General features: G+C 47.7%; 1 pseudogene; it reads left to right on the top strand.

Moving 5' to 3' along the window:
• The first annotated feature begins 13,621 nt into the window (after positions 1 to 13,621).
• LOC129491633 (ribosomal protein eL22-like) overlaps positions 13,622 to 15,641 on the top strand; it is a 48,626-nt pseudogene continuing 46,606 nt past the window's right edge.

The raw sequence follows: 15,641 nt of genomic DNA, 5'->3' as shown, positions 1-15,641 counted from the left end.
CCTGTATTCTTGGAGAAACACAACTATTTTCTCCCTACAACTTGCTTCTGTAGCAATAGGATCTGCCAGAGAATACAGCTATGAGTATGTTTTCCAGGAAAAATTTGTTGTATTTGAAATTGATGATTTTTTCATCTTTTCATATGAAAGTCTTGTTTGCTATTTATAGAGGCCTATTTATTTTAGCTGCCTACCTGGTTGGAGTGACAAAGAACCAGCTTTTCTTGCTGAAAACTGAACCAAACCATTTTAATACTCCTGCTTCCCCAGACAAACTTTTTCTAAATAAACATAATCATGGGTGCTGGGTGTTTTATTTTGTAATTAAAGCCTAAAATCATCCCTTGTCTTATATTCCTCTTCACATCTATACATATGCTCATCCTTTCCTACCTCCCTCATACACAGAACCACAAATTTACAACTGACTGAAGTGAATATCTTTTATGATGTATTTGTTTTTCTCTCCAAGCTCTGCAAGAAAAACTGGCTAGAAGCCAGTGACCATTAATAACTCCTTTCTTGCCAAGTAGCTACTGGTATTTGTTCAAAACATATTCATAGCTTGCCACTCTAACAACTTGGAAAGTAGTTTAAAATCACTACCATCCTTTTCCATCCTACAGCAGTTTTGCACTTCAGTGCTTCACTGGACATCTCAGGAATAATCAACAGGACTCAGATTTTCCTCTTAACTTGTAGGGTAGAACTTTGATTGGTAGGGATGTGAAATCTTGGAAGGTTTGACTAAACCCCACTTCCTTCTCCTTCCCCTCAATGTGGGCATCCCTAAGATTCTGTCCTTTTCTTGCTCTTAATTTTCTTCCTCAGAGCTCTCACCTCTCCCGTGGGATTAATGATTCCTTTCATAAAGATGGTTGGTAGAACTATCATCTTACTATGTTTGTGTTCTTGTATGTAACATTGTGTATTTTATATATAATATAAAATGTACTATTTTAGCCATTTTAAGCATACATTTCAGTGACATTATTATTGTGCAACCATCACCACCATCACCCATCTCCAGAACTTTTATCTTCCCAAACTGAAACTCCATCCCATTAAACAGTAACTCCCCATTCCTTCCTTCTCCAAGCCCTTGGCAACCACCATTCCACTTTTTGTCTCTATGATTTTTTTTTTTTTTTTTTTTTTTTTTTGCAGATAAGGTCTCACTCTGTCACCCAGGCTGGAGGGCAGTGGCGTGATCTCAGTTCACTGCAACTTCTGCCTCCTGGATTCAAGTGATTCTCCTGCTTCAGCCTCCCAGGTAGTTGGGATTACAGGTGGGCACCACCACATCTGGCTAACTTTTGTATTTTTATTTTATTTATTTATTTATTTTTGAGATGGTGTCTCACTCTGTTGCCCAAGCTGGAGTGCAGTGGCATGATCTCTGCTCACTGCAACTTCCACCTCCCGAGTTCAAGCGATTCTCCTGCCTCAGCCTCCAGAGTAGTTGGGATTACAGGCGCCTGCCACCACGCCCAGGTAATTTTTGTATTTTTAGTAGAGATGGGGTTTCATCATGTTGGCCAGGCTGATCTTGAATTCCTGACCTCAAGTGATCCGCATGCCTCGGCCTCCTAAAGTGCTGGGATTACAGGTGTGAGCCACTGTGCCTGGCCAAAGTATCTTTTCTAACATCTCGTATAAAGACTTCTCTTCTAAGCTCCATCTCCACATTTCCAGCTGTAGTGGATACTTTTCTTAGTTGTGCTATGGCTGATCAATCCTTCTGTATGAAGCCGCTACTCCTCAGTAACTCAGGCTTAAGAAATAAAAGGTAGCTTTTACTTTTCATCTCTTTTATGGTCATTATTCCAACTTAGACTCCTAATGTTTTTACCTCTACCTCCAACTCATACTGTTCTATCTTGCTAAACTAAACTTCTTAAAATATCTTCTGTCACTTTCCTTTCCAATACCCTCTAGCTTATTAAATAATTTGTAAAATTCTTAGCTAAATGTTAGAGGCCCTCTTAATCTATTCCTTACTCTTTGTTTGGAATACTATAACAAAATATCTTAGACTGGGTAAATTATAAATAAGAGAAATATATTTTTCCACAGTTCTGAAGCACTTTGGGTGATTCTCTTGAGCCCAGGAGTTCAAGACCAGTCTGGGCAACATGGTGAAACTTCATCTCTACAAAAAATACACACACACACAAAATAGCCAGGCCTGGTGGCATGTGCCTGTGATCCTAGCTACTTGGGAGGTTAAGGTGGGAGGATTGCTTGAGGCCAGGAGTTGGAGGCTGCAGTGAGCTATCATTGTTCCACTGCACTCCAGCCTGAGTGACAAAAAGAGATCCTGTCTCAAAAAAATAAATACATAAAAATAAATACATAAAATAAAAATATAACAAAAAGAGGATACTATTCAGGTAACACCCAGCACTCAAAAGAAAAGATGGTAAAACTTTTAAAGATTATGTTATCTTCCTTCCTTTCTTTCCTTTCCTTCCCTTCCCTTTCCTTCCTTCCTTCCTTCCTTCCTTCCTTCCTTCCTTCCTTCCTTCCTTCCTTCCTTCCTTCCTTCCTTCTTTCTTTCTTTCTTTCTTTCCCTGTGGCCCAGGCTGCAATCTACTCGGCTCCCTGCTGCCCGCGCCGCGGACTACCTGGGACTGCCAGCTCACGCCACCGCTGCCTGCTTTTTCTCCTTTGGCTGCAGGCACGCGTTCGCCATCTTGGCCACGCTGGTCGCCAGCTCCTGACCCCGAGTGCTCTGCCCGCCTCAGCCTCCCGAGGTACTGGGACTGCAGACGGAGTCTCGCTCACCCGGTGCTCGGTGTTACCCGGGCTGGAGTGCGGTGGCGTGGTCTGGCCTCGCGGCAGCCTCCGCCTCCCAGCCGCCTGCCTTGGCCTACCAGGGTGCTGGGATTGCAGCCCCTGCCCGGCCGCCGCCCCGTCTGGGAGGTGGGGAGCGTCTCTGCCCGGCCACCCATCGTCTGGGAAGTGAAGAGCGCCTCTGCCCGGCCACCCATCGTCTGGGAAGTGAGGAGCACCTCTGCCCGGCCACCCCGTCTGGGAAGTGAGGAGCGCCTCTGCCCGGCCACCTATCATCTGGGAAGTGAGGAGCGCCTCTGCCTGGCCACCCCGTCTGGGAAATGAGGAGCGCCTCTGCCCGGCCACCCACTGTCTCGGAAGTGAGGAGCGCCTCTGCCCGGCCACCCCGTCTGGGAAGTGAGGAGCGCCTCTGCCTGGCCACCCCGTCTGGGAAATGAGGAGCGCCTCTGCCCGGCCACCCCGTCTGGGAAGTGAGGAGCGCCTCTGCCCGACCACCCACCGTCTGGGAAGTGAGGAGCGCCTCTGCCCGGTCACCCACCGTCTGGGAAGTGAGGAGCGCCTCTGCCCGGCCTCCCACCGTCTGGGAAGTGAGGAGCGCCTCTGCCCGACCACCCATCTTCTGGGAAGTGAGGAGCGCCTCTGCCCGACCACCCATCTTCTGGGAAGTGAGGAGCGCCTCTGCCCGGCCACCCATCTTCTGGGAAGTGAGGAGCGCCTCTGCCCGGTCACCCACCGTCTGGGAAGTGAGGAGTGCCTCTGCCCGGCCACCCCGTCTGGGAAGTGAGGAGCGCCTCTGCCCGGCCACCCCGTCTGGGAAGTGAGGAGCGCCTCTGCCCGACCACCCACCGTCTGGGAAGTGAGGAGCGCCTCTGCCCGGCCACCCACCGTCTGGGAAGTGAGGAGCGCCTCTGCCCGGTCACTCACCGTCTGGGAAGTGAGGAGCGCCTCTGCCCGGCCTCCCACCGTCTGGGAAGTGAGGAGCGCCTCTGCCCGGCCTCCCACCGTCTGGGAAGTGAGGAGCGCCTCTGCCCGACCACCCATCTTCTGGGAAGTGAGGAGCGCCTCTGCCCGACCACCCATCTTCTGGGAAGTGAGGAGCGCCTCTGCCCGACCACCCATCTTCTGGGAAGTGAGGAGCGCCTCTGCCCGGTCACCCACCGTCTGGGAAGTGAGGAGTGCCTCTGCCCGGCCACTCCGTCTGGGAAGTGAGGAGCGCCTCTGCCCGGCCACCCCGTCTGGGAAATGAGGAGCGCCTCTGCCCGGCCGCCCCGTCTGGGAAGTGAGGAGCGCCTCTGCCCGGCCACCCATCGTCTGGGAAGTGAGGAGCGCCTCTGCCCGGTCACCCACCGTCTGGGAAGTGAGGAGCGCCTCTGCCCGGCCTCCCACCGTCTGGGAAGTGAGGAGCGCCTCTGCCCGACCACCCATCTTCTGGGAAGTGAGGAGCGCCTCTGCCCGACCACCCATCTTCTGGGAAGTGAGGAGCACCTCTGCCCGGCCACCTATCGTCTGGGAAGAAGTGAGGAGCGTCTCTGCCTGGCCGCCCCGTCTGGGAGGTCTACCACGGAGGCCAGAAGCAATGTGGGGGCTGGTCGTGGTGGCTCACGCCTGTGGTCCCGGCACTCTGGGGGGCGAGGCGGGTTGATCACTTCGGGCTAGGAGTTCGAGACCAGTCTGGCCAACTTGGCGAAACATGAAAAATACAACAGACAAACCAACCAACCAACTCAGTGACAACAAAACAGGTCTACCCTGGAGTCATACTCTAATTTTTTCTATTTTCCTCCCTTTCTGATCCTTTATCCCACTTTCTTTTTCTTCCTCTTCCTTCTCTCTCTTCTTTGTCAAATAGAGGATTGAGTTATTATCACTGATCCATATAAAGTCCCTCTCTCATTTATTTTAACTCCCACCCACCATTTCTATTCCCCGACTTCCCATGTGCAACCTTCCTAATATGTTTGACATGCATCTTTTTGTTTGTATGTATTTTTAGAAAATGTTTATTGTTTTTGTGTGCAAAAACATTAATTAAAAAAAAAAAGAAAATGCAGAGCAATAACCAGCAATAAAAAAAAAAAGATTATGTTATTTTTGATGGGGACATGTCTTAGTGCATTCCTGCTGCTGTAATAAAATGCCACAGACTGAGTAATTACAAATATTAGAAATTTATTTCTCCTAGTTTTAGAGACTGGGGAGTCCAAGTTCAAGGCTCAGACACATTTGGTGCCTTGTTGCCATATCCTCCAGAGAGGATGAATGCTATGTTCTTACCTGGTGGAAAGGATTGTAGGATAAAAGAAACTAAGATGCTGTCTTCAACCTTTTTTATAAGAACACTAATCTCATTCCTAAGGATGGAGTGCTTATGACTTAATTGCTTCCCAAAAGGCCCCCACCTCTTACTGTTATCACATTGGGTATTAGGTTCCAACATGAATTTTGGAGAAAAGCACACATTCAAATCACAGCCAAGTGGGAATCTTACATGTAGATATTTTCATTTCTCTTCCCTTCTCATAAGGTCCATACCTCAAAGCCTGCTGGATGTCGCTGATTTCATGTGTTAAAGAAGGAAAAACCTTTTCCTGCCTCTGAGGACTTTTGCCTAGAGTTCAGTTAATTAGGAAAGGGGAAAAACTAGTCTTGAGAATCTGCCCCTAATGGGATGACATCCCAGCCCTTTAATGCTGCATCTATGGTATTCCTCACCTGTACATCCAGTTAAATGAGACCATTTATTGCTTTATTCAACAGTTACTTGTTGAAGGTCTATTGTCTGCCAGAGGCTAAGAGTAAATCACTGTTAGTCCATTTGTGCTGCTATAACAAAATATTCAAAACTGGGTAATTTATAAACAAGAGATTTATTTCTTACCGTTCTAGAGGCTGAGAAGTCCAAGATTAAGGTACTGGCAGGGTCAATGCCTGGCGAGGGCCGCTGTCTGCTTTCGGATGGTGCCTTGTTGCCGTATCTTCCAGAGAGGATGAATACCATGTCTGCACATGGTGGAAGGACAAAAAAGGGGCTCTGGAACTCACTTGAGCTTTTTGTATAAGGAGATTTATCCTATTCATAGAGCCCTCATGACCTAATCACCTCCCCAAAGCCCCAAGTCTTTTTTTTTTTTTTTTTTTTGAGACAGGGTCTCACTCTGTCAACCAGGCTGGAATGCAGTGGCATGATCATGGCTCACCGCAGTCTCAAACCCAAACGATCCTCTTACCTCAATTTCCTGAGTAGCTGGGACTACAGATGTGCACCATTATACCTGGCTAATTAAAAAAAATTTTTTTTGTAGAGATGGGGGTCTCATTACATTGCCCAGGCTGGTCTTGAACTCCTGGGCTCAAGCAAACCTTCCACCTTGGCCTCCCAAAAAATGCTGGAATTACTGGCATGTGCCATCAAGCCTGGCCCAAGCCCCACCTGTTGATGTCATCACCTTAGGGGTTAAGTTCCAGCATGAATTTTGGAGGGACACATACATTCAAACCATAGCAATCACAGGAATGGTGTTTACCTTTTTGGAGCCGACACAGATAAAATAGAGTCACAAAAAAGAATTAATTAGAAACAGTGATAGGTTTTATCAAGGAAGCACAAACGTCAGCAACAGAGAAAAATTAGGTAGGACGTAGGACTCTCTGTGTTTGCTCAGAGAAGTGTATTCCAAGGAGGTGACATTAAAATTGGCAGAAAGATGAGGAAGAGCCAGGCAGCCTTAGAGTAGAGGGAGTGTCCCAGGAAAGAGAGAACTGTGTGTATGAGAGGGTCCCAGGATGGGGGGACAGGGAGAGAGGAGGGCTGGAGAGCACTAACCCCATCTAACTGGCAGGGATATGACATGGGAGTTAGCATAGACTCAGGAACCAGATTGACCGGGTTCAAGTCTCCTCTCTGCCTCTGCTAACGCTGTGATTTCATGTAAGCTTCAAGTTCCATTCTTCAGTTTTCTCATCTATAAAATGGAGGTTAAACATAATACTTCTCTCATAGGGTTTCAGGAGAAGCCATAAACCCACAATTTTACATGAACTCTCTCCCAATTTTTAAATTTTGGTCACTTATTTGGAAAGATTAAAAAAAAAAAATGAGTAAATTGGCCGGGCCCAGTGGCTCACGCCTGTAATCTCAGCACTTTGGGAGACAGAGGCGAGTGGATCCCTTGAGTTCAAGAGTTCATGATTAGCCTGGACAGCCAGGCACGGTGGCTCACGCCTGTAATCCCAGCGCTTTGGGAGGCCAAGGCAGGCAGATCATGAGGTCAGGACCTGCCTGGCCAGCATGGTGAAACCCCATCTCTACTAAAGATACAAAAAATTAGCTGGGCGTGGTGGTGCGCACCTACTCCCAGCTACTCGGGAGGCTGAGGCAGGAGAATCAGTTGAACCTGGGGCGACAGGGCAAGACTCCGTCTCAAAAAAAAAAAAAAAAAAATTAGCCTGGGCGACATGGCAAAACCCCGTCTCTACAAAAAATACAGAAATTAGCCAGGTGTGGTGGCATGTGCCTGTGGCTGCTGCTACTTGGGAGGATGAGGTGGGAGGATTGCTTGAGCCGGAGAGGTTGAGGCTGCAGTGAGCTATGATGGTGCCACTGCACTCAAGCCTGGGTGACAGAGTGAGACCCTGCCTTGAAAAAAAACAAAAACAAAAAAACCCAAACTGAGTATTTAACTCAATTTGTGAACTCCTTATGACTTGGCGGGTGGGGGTCACTAGTTTACAGTCTTTTATTTGGTGCCTCATATGGCCCATAGTTTGGATTTTTTCCCTCAAGTTTTATGGGAATTCATTGAGGTGACATAATCTGACCTATGTTTTAAAGATGATGTGACTGCAGACCAGAAAATGGATTAGAGAGGGCAACAGGGAAGCAGTAAGACTGTTAAGACTTGGATGCAATTTCTAGAATGACCCTAGAATGCTTTAATGACTCGGCTCTGCTGTTTAGTTACTTCCTTTTCCATTTGCTCCCACCCCCAAACTCTCATTAGTCCAGAGTCATTGTGAGACTTTCTTAAGGCTTCATCCACTTACATTTGGAAGCCTCTGCCCATATTATCTATGTATTTGTTCATTCATCCATTCATTCAACAGACACTTATTTAGTATTTTTCTCTGTGCCAGGTACTGTTCTAAGCACTTGACATTTACTTCTCGCAGTCTTCTAGAGGTAGGTACTATTATTATCCTTTTTTTTTTTTTTCCGAGACAGAGTCTTGCTCTGTCACCCAGGCTGGAGAGCAGTGGCACAATATCAGCTCATTGCAACCACCACCTCCCAGGTTCAGGTGATTCTTCTGCCTCAGCCTCCTGAGTAATGGGGACTACAGGCATGTGCCACCATTCCAGGCTAATTTTTGTATTTTTAGTAGAGATGGGGTTTCACTATGTTGGCCAGGCTGGTCTTGAATTCCTGACCTCATGATTCGCCCGCCTCAGTCTCCCGAAGTGCTGGGGTTACAGGCGTGACCCACCGCGCTGGGCCTCTTATCCCATTTTATAGGTGTCTTGTCCCAGTCAACACTGCTAGAATGAGGAAGAGCTTTTTTAACTGGGCAGTCAGACTCCAGAGTCTGATTAGAGTTTGCCTTTCATCGTGATCTTTTGCTGCCATGGCATCCTGCATTAAATAAAAGTACACATAAGTCTGTTAGGGAGAAATGGTGGGGATTGCTATGACTTTGCCTTTGAAAATATTTATTCCTGAATCTTACTAAATTTATGGCAGACCTTGAGTTTCTCAACAATCACCAGGTATGATACAAAAATCTTGCAATTCAAAAAATCTAACCTACAACTGATCTTCAAATGTGGTGAAATGTTTATGAACATTAATTAACAGTGGGCTGTGTGAAGTGGCTCATGCCTGTAATCCCAACACTTTGGGAGGCCGAGGCAAGAGAATTGCTTGAGCTGAGGAGTTCAAGACCAGCCTGGACAACATAGCAAGACTTTGTTCTCTACAAAAAAAATTTAAAAATTAGCCAGGTGTGGTAGCACACACCTGTAGTTCTAGCTACTAGGGAGGCTGAGGTGGGAAGATTGCTTGAACTCGGGAGGTGGAGGCTGCGGAGCTGTGATTGTACCACTGCATTCCATCCTGGGTGACAGAGTGAGACCCTGTCTCTTAAAAAAATAAAAATAGGTCGGGCTTGGTGGCTCATGCCTGTAATCTCAGCACTCTGGGAGGCTGAGACAGGTGGATAACAAGTCAGGAGTTCGAGACTAGCCTGGCCAATATGGTGAAACCCCGTCTCTACTAAAAATACAAAAATTAGCCGGGCGTGGTGGCAGGCATCTGTAGTCCCAGCTACTCAGGGGGCTGAGGCAGGAGAATCGCTTGAACCCAGGAGGCAGAGGTTGCAGTGAGCCAAGGTCACACCACTGCACTCCAGCCTGGGCAACAGAGCAAGACTCTGTCTCTAAATAAATAAATATAAATTAATAGTGGGTGAGTGTGGTGGCTCACACCTGTAATCCCAGCACTTTGGGGGGTCAAGGCGGGCAGATCACCTGAGGTCAGGAGTTCAAGACCAGCTTGACCAACATGTAGAAACCCTGTCTCTACTGAAAATACAAAAATTAGCCAGGCGAGGTAGTGGGCACTTGTAATCTCAGCTACTCGGGAGGCTGAGACAGGAGAGTTGCTTGAACCGGGGAGACAGAAGTTGCAGTGAGCTGAGATTGTGCCACTGCACTGCAGCCTGGGTGACAGAGCAAGACTCTGTCTCAAAAAATTAAAAATAAAATAAAATAAATTAATGAGTGACAGTGACATAATGCAATGTGTTGTAGACATTTAATTAACCATTTATTAATTTTGATTTTGCCAGTTAAAACTTGTTTCCATGTCTTAAATTACTTCCATGAAGCCTGGAACCCCTAAGTATCTAAAGTCCTGACCTCAGTGGCCTGAGGGATGGGCTGGCCTCACAGTGCTCCCAGTCTCTATCCTCTACCTCTGATCCTTTCCTGTCTGTATCTGGGATCCTGGCCCCTACTGGTTCAGGTCCTACCGACTGAAACCCTGCTCTAAATCCCTGCCCAGAATTGAGATCCTGCTGCTTTGCTTTCCTCTTGCCAGTCCTGCCATAGGGCACTGGAGTTTTGCCCTGCAGATCAGGGGATTGAGTTCCAGATCCCCTGGCCTCACCTGCCCTCTGTGTAGTGTCTGCAGCTGGATTCCCTCTCATTTAGCCTATCTGGATTGGAAGTCACAGGAGCTGACCATTTCTGAACAAAGCCCTGAGAGCCGAATCTGTTGTGTTTCTTGGACATTGTGCCAGCCCAGTCAGTACCTCATTAGGCAGCTCTGTCGTGCCAGCCTCCATTCCATCCTGGAACTCAGGGCGGGTGATGGATCCACTTTGTTGGTTTTTCTGCCTTTTCTCCCACTGTCTCTGATGGACCTTCTGGGTACTGAGTAGCACTTCCTTTACATCTGCTTATGTGATTATTTGGATTATTTATGTCTTCCTTGTTACTCATAAGTTCTGCAAAGGTGGGGCTCAACACTGATTTTACATAGCATTGTATCCCAGAATCTAACAGTGCCAGGCACTTAGATGGTGCTCCGCATATTTTTATTGGATAGATTGATGACACTGAGGTGCATTTTCTATTTACCCTTCCTGTTCTGTTCCCTTTTTTCTCTTCCCTTTTTCATTTTTTCCTAGTTCCTCTACTCTCTTGGCTTCTTCAAATTCTTAACCTTTTTATCTGATAAGAGATGGTTCTCCTTTCCCTGTTCATGTATTTTGCATCAAAGGGCTGCTATTTCCCATTTCCATCTTCATTTTCAAATGTGTGGTCACACAATGTTGTTCCAAATATATATATCTGGAAGACCAAGTTAAAGGCTCAGACAGATTTGGTGTCTTGTAGGGACCCTGTCTCTGTTTTCCAAGATGTTGCTTGGAAACAGCAGCCTTGTTGCTACATCCTCCAGAGGGAATGAACACTATGTTCTCATGTGGTGGAAGTGATGGTAGACAAAAGAGACTAGGGTGCTCTCTTCAACCTTTTTATTTTTGACAGAGTCTCCCTCAGTTGCCTAGGCTGAAATCTGAAGGCGTGATCTTGGCTCACTGTAACCTCCGTCTCCTGGGTTCAAGAGATTCTCCTGCCTTAGCCTCCCAAGTAGCTGGGATTACAGGCACCCGCCACCACACCAGGCTCATTTTTGTATTTTTAGTAGAGACAGGGTTTCACCATGTTGGCCAAGCTGGTCTCGAACTCCTGACCTCAAGTGATCTGCCTGCCTCCACCTCCCAAGGTGCTGGGATTACAGGTGTGAGCCACCATGCCCAGCCAGCTTTTTTTTTGTTGTTTTTTATGAGAACAATAATCCCATTCGTAAGGATGGATATGGCCAGGTGCAGTGGTGCATACCTATAGTCCCAGCTACTCAGAAGGCTGAGGCAGAAGGATCGTTCAAGCCCAGTAGTTGGAGACCCAGCCTGGGCAACAAAGCAAGAACCTGTCTCAAAACAACAACACAAAAAACAAGCGGCAGCTTCAGCAAATGGAATTATAAGGTGGATGTATAGTACTCTCAAACGCCATAACACTGAAAAAAAAAAATCAGAGGAAAAAGAGAACTAAACTCTGCACTGGGAAAAAGGCAGTAGGTGGTATTTTTCAAATGTCTTGACCTTCTAAGAAGTCTCTCAACAGTTAATAAATATGATCTTCTTTGGAAACTGCCTGTGAAATATTTTCATATTTAAGATTTGTTTTGGTTATTAAGCTTATGTAACGTGCCAAGGCAGAAATTAAGTTACAAAATTCTTGTCACAGTTGGATATGACAACAACCCATTAGTCTAGACCTTAAAATGAAACTATTTCATACAGTAATTTTTTTTTTTTTTTTTTTTTTTTTGAGACAGGATCTTGCTCTGTCATCCAGGCTGGAGTGCAGCATGCAATGCCAGCTTACTGCAACCTCTGCCTCCTGGGCTTAAGCCATCCTCTCACCTCAGCCTCCCGAGTAGCTGGGACTATAAGCGCATGCCACCACACCCAGCTAATTTTCCTTTTTTCTTTTTTTTTTTTTTGATGTTTTGTTGAGACAGGGTCTCACTACATTGCCCGGGCTGTTCTATAACTCCTGGGCTCAAATGATCCTCCTGCCTCGGCCTCTCAAAATGTTGCAATTACACGCGTGAGCCACCACAACCCACCCATAATAAATATTTCTAATTTCTACAATGCTTGTCATCTGCAGCCCTCCAATGACCAGCAAACACAAATAGTCTTAATTTCCTGTGGGTGAATACATTTCATAACACCTGGTAGCCAAGCTTACCCTCAGCCCCATGAGACAGGAAGGGAAGTATATGCTTAGATCAAGACACTTTGTATCTTGCAAGAAAAGAAATGGGTGCTAAAAAGTCAAGTGGCCTGACAATATTTCCTAGAGAAATGCATGAGGTATGGGGAACTCTGAGTAGAGCCCAGATTTTTCTTCTGGGAATCATCAGCTCTGAGGAATTAAGGGAAAGGTGAAATCATGGTTTGTCCTATGTTGAAAAGTTTAGTAATCTTTCAACTCACGTATCATACTGGACTATTCCCTTTTTTTAATTTTTTTATTTCTTATTTATTTATTTATTTTGAGACAGAGTTTCGCTCTTGTTGCCCAGGCTGGAGTGCAATGGCATGATCTTGGCTCACCACAACTTCCGCCTCCCAGGTTCAAGCAATTCACCTGCCTCAGCCTCCGGAGTAGCTAGGATTACAGGCATGCGCCACCACGCCGGGCTAATGTTTTGTATTTTTAGTAGAGACAGGGTTTCCCCATGTTGGTCAGGCTGGTTTTGAACTCCCGACCTCAGGTGATCCGCCCACCTCAGCCTCCGAAAGTGCTGAAATTACAGGCGTGAGCCACCACACCTGGCTTTTCTTTTCTTTTCTTTCTTTTTTTTTTTTGAAAGAGTCTCCTTTTGTCACCCAGGCAGGAGTACAGTGGCGTGATCTCTGCTCATTGCAACCTCTGCCTCCTGGGTTCAAGAGATTCTCCTGCCTCAGCCTCCCAAGTAGCTGGGGCTACAGGCATGCACCACCACGTGGGCTAATTTTTTGTATTTTTAGTGGAGACAGAGTTTCACCATGTTGGCCAGACTGATCTCGAACTCCTGACCTCAGGTGATCCGCCCCTCTCAGCCTCCCAAAGTGCTGGGATTACAGGTGTGAGCCATGGCGCCCAGCCAGTTCCCTACTTTTTTATACCATTAGGATATAAACAGACTGATTGATTTGCACATTTAGAACAGCTTTTCTGGTACTTAGTGTCTGTCAAAATGTGGAGAAAACAATGTAACAGAATCAGTGGTCAGCTGAGTTCACTTGAGTCCTGGCCCTGCCAACAAGTTAGCTATGTGCCCTTGGGCGTATCTCACTGTCAGACCTCAGAAGAGGAAGGAAGGGAGGGAGAGAGAGAGAGTGACAGAGAGAGAGAGAGGGAAGGAAGGAAGGAAGGAGGGAGGGAGGGAGGGAAGGAAGGAGGGAGGGAAGGAGGGAGGGAAGGAGGGACGGAGGGAGGGAGGGAAGGAAGGAAGGAAGGAAGGAAGGAAGGAAGGAAGGAAGGAAGGGCAAGAGAAAAAAGAGAAGAAGAGAGGGAAAGAAAGAGTGATGAAGGGAGAAAGGGAGTAAAGGAAAGAGGGAAGGAGGAAGAAAAGAAAGGGAGGGATGGAAAAAAGATGGAACAAAATGATTATGAAGCTCTATTTCAGTTGTAAGTCAAAACCATGATTCTTTTTTATTTCCTTTTCCTTTTTCTTCTTTACAACACAAGAGCAACTTCACAAGAAAAAATGTGGAGAAGCCGGAAGACCAGCGAGGAGACCATAGCACACTCCCAGGAAAGAGAGTGCGAGGGCTTGGGCCAGGATGGGGGCAGTGCGGGGGCTAAGGAGTGGCCAGATTCTGGGTGTACTTTGAAAGCAGAGCTGACGGCCTTTGCGGACAGTTGGGATGAGGGGTGAGAGAAAGGAGTGGAGGGTGACTCCAAGGGTTTGGACAGAGCGACTGCCATATTCAGCCTGGGCGACAAAAGCGAAACTACATCTCAAAAAAAAAAAAAAAAAAAAAAGTCTGCCAGGCGCAGTGGCTCACGCCTGTAATTTCAGCACTTTGGGAGGCCGAGGCGAGCGGATCATTTGAGGTCAGGAGTTCAAGACCAGCCTGACCAATGTTGTGAGGTCCTGTCTCTACTAAAGATACAGAAATTACTCTGGTGTGGTGGCAGGGGCCTGTAATCCCAGCTACTTGGGAGGCTGAGGCAGGAGAATCTCTCGAGCCCGGGAGGCAGAGGTTGCAGTGAGCTAAGATAGCACCGCTGCACTCCAGCCTGGGGAACAGAGGGAGACTCTCAAAAAAAAAAAAAAGTCGACAACACATAAGACTGAAGGAGACTTAAAGAGACCTAACTTCCTTCCTTCCTTCCTTGCTTTCTTGCTTTCTTGCTTTTCTTTCTTCCTTTCCTTTCCTTCCTTTTTCCTTTTGCCCTGCCCTGCCCTGCCCTGTCCTTTTCTTTCGACGGTCTCCCTCTGTTGCCCACGCTGGACTGCGACGCCGTGATCTCGCCTCACTGCAACCTCCCTGCCTCGGGCTCCCGTGATTCTCCTGCCTCGGCCTGCCGAATACCTGGGATTGCAGGCGCACACCACCACACCTGGCTGGTTTTTGTATTTTTGGTGGACACGGGGTTTCACCGTGTTGGCCAGGCTGGAGTGCAGTGGCGTGATCTTGGCTCGCTGCAACCTCTACCTCCCAGCCGCCTGCCTTGGCCTCCCAAAGTGCTAAGATTACAGCCTCTGCCCGGCCGCCACCCCGTCTAGGAAGTGAGGAGCATCTCTGCCTGGCCGCCCATCTTCTGGGATTTGAGGAGCGCCTCTGCCTGGCCGCCACCCCGTCTAGGAAGTGAGGAGCGTCTCTGCCCGGCCGCCCCGTCTGGGAAATGAGGAGCGCCTCTGCCTGGCCGCCCCGTCTGGGAAGGGAGGAGCGCCTCTGCCCGGCCGCCCATCGTCTGGGATGTGAGGAGCGCTTCTGCTCGGCCACCCATTGTCTGGGAAGTGAGGAGCACCTCTGCCCGGCTGCCACCCTGTATAGGAAGTGAGGAGCGCCTCTGCCCGGCCGCCCCGTCTGGGAAGTGAGGAGCGCTTCTGCCCGGCCGCCCCGTCTGGGATGTGAGGAGCGTCTGTGCCTGGCCGCCCCGTCTGGGAAGTGAGGAGCATCTCTGCCCGGCCGCCCATCGTCTGGGAAGTGAGGAGCGCCTCTGCCCGGCTGCCCCGTCTGGGATGTGAGGAGCGCTTCTGCCTGGCCGCCCCGTCTGGGATGTGAGGAGCGTCTCTGCCCAGCCACCCCATCTGGAAAGTGAGGAGCGTCTCTGCCCAGCCGCCCCGTCTGGGAAGTGAGGAGCGCCTCTGCCTGGCCACTGTGCAACCTTCCAAGTGTGAAGTGACAGCTTTTGTTGTAGAATGAATGAAGACACTGGCACTGATTATATAACACCTTGGCAGCTATCGCAAGTCGTTGATGGTGGAGGTATTGGAATTATAGAAGAAAGCAAACACACAAATTTGACTAAAGGCGATTTTGTGACTTCTTTCTATTGGTCCTGGCAAACCAAGGTTATTCTGGATGGAAATAACCTTGAAAAGGTGATATATATATGAACGTATCTGATTTTTTTTCCCCGTATAATTCTTACTTTGTGCATTTGATATTCAGTTGTGTTTGTAATCACGGAAAAATAAAAGCATATATTTTCTTTAAAAAAAAAAAAAAAAAGAGACCTGACAACCAAAAGTGACAAGTGATCCTGGGCCAGAA

This window comes from Symphalangus syndactylus, chromosome 10 (assembly GCF_028878055.3).
Source record: "Symphalangus syndactylus isolate Jambi chromosome 10, NHGRI_mSymSyn1-v2.1_pri, whole genome shotgun sequence".
In the NCBI taxonomy this organism is placed as follows: Eukaryota; Metazoa; Chordata; class Mammalia; order Primates; family Hylobatidae; genus Symphalangus; species Symphalangus syndactylus.
The sequence above is the reverse complement of the archived record's forward strand: the minus strand, read 5'-3'. Positions and strand labels throughout refer to the sequence as shown.